Raw genomic sequence first — 3,914 nt, forward strand, 5'->3', positions numbered from 1 at the left:
ATGAACTACGGTAAAAAAATCAGACATTTTGAGATTCGGGAACCTTGTTAATAAAATACAAAGTCAAATCGGGATTTCTGTTGATTAAAATCGTTGTTTAAATTCAAGCATAACTTGCAGATGTGTTATTTCTTTCACCCAATATCCGATTTGAGATCCGTAAAATGCAGTGAATTTGTGTTGATGTATGATATTTAATTTAAAATTTTCATAATTTTTTGTTTGAGTTTAATATTTTTTCTTTGTCAGAAAGTCGGATCCATCTTTTAAAACTCGTTATGATTTATTAAAACCCTAATCCAACTTGTGTTGATCATAGATCTCAAACCGTAGATCGGATTCATGATCTATAAAAATTGAAGTTTATTATTTTTATGTCTATTGTTCACGTATGAAATGTCAGAATTTTTTGATGAAATATTCTATTTTTTGATGTATTTTCAATCGGAAACACCTGTTTTTATCAATTTTATATTCATTAAATTTAAGTACAGATTGCCGGAATGATATCTCCCTAACCGAAGATGATTTTTCCGATCTGTAAAAAAGAGATTCTTTATTTTTCTGTTTAGTTGGTCTTTGTAAAATTTTCGAAATTTTTGCGGTGTATTATCCCCTGATTTGGGTCTAACACTGAAACTGGTACTTGACCATGGGTAAAAATAGCATATTTTAGGATTTTAATGCAATTTTCGAATTGGACTAATGTCAAAAATATATTTTTATGGTTCCAATCTGATTTTAGTGTGATAAAAAGTGCAGGTATCGATTTGTATCAATTTTGGAATCCATTTGATGCTTAGATGAGCCAAATTCCAAAACAGGGTGCCCGTAGGATCCCAAAACACTGCTAAAACCATGATTTTCATGATATTTCTTGATTTTCGTGTATAAGTTCATGTTTTTAGGGTTTGTTCATGTTTATAATAATATTAGGATGCTTCATGGTCAATTTTATGTTTATTTTAGTCCTAAATCCAAAGTTTTTACCAAAATTTATTTCAAAAAACCCTGATTTCAAGGCCATAGTCTTGCTATCAGGGACATTTTGGTCATTTGACCTCAATTTCGAAATTCTAAACCCTAATTTTCATATTTTAAATCATACCACATCACCTTATGTTTGATTTATTTTCATTCAAATTCCAAAACCTCATTTTTATAAAATATCTTTCTGAAAACCCTGGTTTCAAGGCCATAGTCTTGCTATCAGGGGTATTTTGGTCATTTTGACCCTAATTTCGAATTTTCAAATCTTATTTTTATTATTTCTTCTATTTTATTTCATATTTTATTATGTTTATCTCAGGAAATCATGAAAAAAGGCTTATATCTAGCAAAATCCAGTAATTTTCAGATATTACTGGATAAATCTGGAAAAGCCAACATATCTTCACTAACAAGTTTTCTAGTTTTGCAGGGATATTGAAGACTTTATTTTTATGTATTCAAATTCAGTTAGTGATGTAAATTAAATGTAAACTTTGGAATAAGAATTTCAATTTCTGCTTAGATTAGGATTTGCATTGCATATAGTTTAATTCTGCAAATTTTAATATCTGATGAATGCATCATTCATGCATATTTTTTATAAATCCACCATGGTCTACACGAATGACACGCATACAAGTTCTTAGGGAGTTGACAAACTCGATGGAATTTGTATTTATGGCCATAGTCAGAATACGAATGAGACCCAGATTTGTGATCTTCGTATTAGCCACATTCAGCTTACACTCTTAGGCTAACTTCAAAATGCACTGCATTTCTCAAAAATATAAAAGGATTTTCTTAATTTCTCAAAATCAAGTATTTCAAATCCATATTCATTCATTTCATTCATTTGCAAATCCCAATTCAAACTCAGAGAAATCGATTTTCTTAAAATTTTCTAAATCTTTCTCAGAAATCGATTTTCTCAAAACTCTGATCTTTTAAATGATATTTCAAGTGTTTATCAAGTTCAAATCATGATTTTTCAAGTTATATATACAACTTCAAAGTCTGAATTCATAGAAATCAAGTTTTTTCAAAGTTATTTAAAATTCCTCAGAAATCGATTTTCACAAAACACTTGAATTTCTTTAGAAATCGATTTTCATTTTCCTCAGAAATATTCTTTCACCATGATTCACGATTTTCAAAGTGACATCTTTTCTAAGAATTTTCCAAGTATTTCAAATCTCAGAAGCAAACATCATGTTTTCAAATTTGCATTTTTCAGAAAAATCATAGCACATGCCTGATTCTTTTTGCATTTAGGAGATAGAACACGATTTAGACAAGTTGAGCAAAGCTAAGCACAAAATTGATCCTCAACCAAAAGTAATAAAACCTTCTTTCCACAGAAGTGGTAAGTACGAGTCGAATCCACAGGGAACGGGAACTATCCAAATTACTTCTAAAAATTTCAATTTATTAATAGACAAGCTTGAATCTAAGTCAACAATTACACTTCTAATGAAATTACAAAATCTACTGATTTGCAGCAAAAATAAAATTCACAAACTACTCTAATCTGAAATCTCAGAAATCGCTAAAATGGAATTAGACACACTAGAGGATTTAAACAATTTGACACTAAGATCAAACACCAGCAAAACCCAGCATAACATTAGACTAAATTAAAATTTAAATTATTGAAAACAATACCTAAGTGACACGGTATGCTATCAGAAAAATCAGAAAATAAAAAATGAGAAAACGCCCTCAATCGGCTAGATTAGCTCTAGCCTATTTTGGTTTTTTGGATAAAACAAATTTGCAAACAAGACCCAATGACACACCTAGGGCTAAACTAAGCTTTTAAACTCCATTTACTGCTAAGAAAATACAGAAAACAGAAAATAAAAAATGTCACACTCGGCTAGAATGGGTCTAGCCGATTTTCACCTTTTAGCTAAAACGATGTGGAAATTCAAGATTCCACCTAATCTAGACTCAAAAACAAATTTTAAAAACAGAAAATAATAGACACACAACAGTGGTTTGCTGTCAAATAAGTAGAAAAACAGAAAATGGGTTGAGACTAGAAGAAACGGCTATAGGCGGACACGAGCTATCTAAAAGAACGAGAAGGGGAAGACCAACCTCAAGGGCGATCCGATGACTGTGGGGGTGGAAAGAGCGGAATCAACCATTGGAAACATGCCTCATTATCTTCGTTGATGTTGGAATATCACAATGAAGCTCTCCTTTGCAGCTGCACCACGTTTGAAGTCCACCGAGGACGAAGAAGGAACCGATTCGCGATCGGGTGGAGTAGAATATCGAATGGAGGTAGGGCCGAGCGTCTTGTTGGAGTAGACGGCACTCCATGCAAGAAAAGTGTCTTCAATCTCTGTAACACCTGCAAAACACAACAAACATGATCAATAATCAACAAGGACGAAAAGAAATGAAAAGATATGAAACAAGACACGAAGAAATGCTTGAATCTCAAGCAAAACCCAAGTCTTCAATGGAGGTGGCATGGAATGAGTGGGGAAGAAGGTGGCTGGAGCAAGAATCAGATAAGGGGGCGTCAATTCCAAGGCAAAAACATTTTAGGGTTTTAGAAAACTTGTATTTATACTTTGGCTCTTTTTTAAAAAGAGGTTTATAAAGAAAAATATTGCTAGGCGCCTCTTTTTTGAGTGGTTTTCTAAAAACATGTTCTAAATGGGTATTGGATCATGTGTGGGGTGGATTTTGATGTTTTAAGATTGATCCAAGGCCCACAAAGGTCTCTTTGAGTCGGATCTGATCTGATCCACCTTGAAATCCATGCTCGAACAATAAAATAGCCATAACTCTCTCAATTTAACTCTGATTTTTCCGAAATTTTAACCATGCCTCCTTTATGTCAAAATGCATCCAATCATGGGTTCTAAACTTTAAAATCATCCAAAAATGCATGAATATCTTCATAACAT

This window comes from Nuphar pumila, chromosome 4, assembly GCF_984573655.1.
Source record: "Nuphar pumila chromosome 4, dmNupPumi1.hap1.1, whole genome shotgun sequence".
NCBI classification, from domain to species: domain Eukaryota; kingdom Viridiplantae; phylum Streptophyta; class Magnoliopsida; order Nymphaeales; family Nymphaeaceae; genus Nuphar; species Nuphar pumila.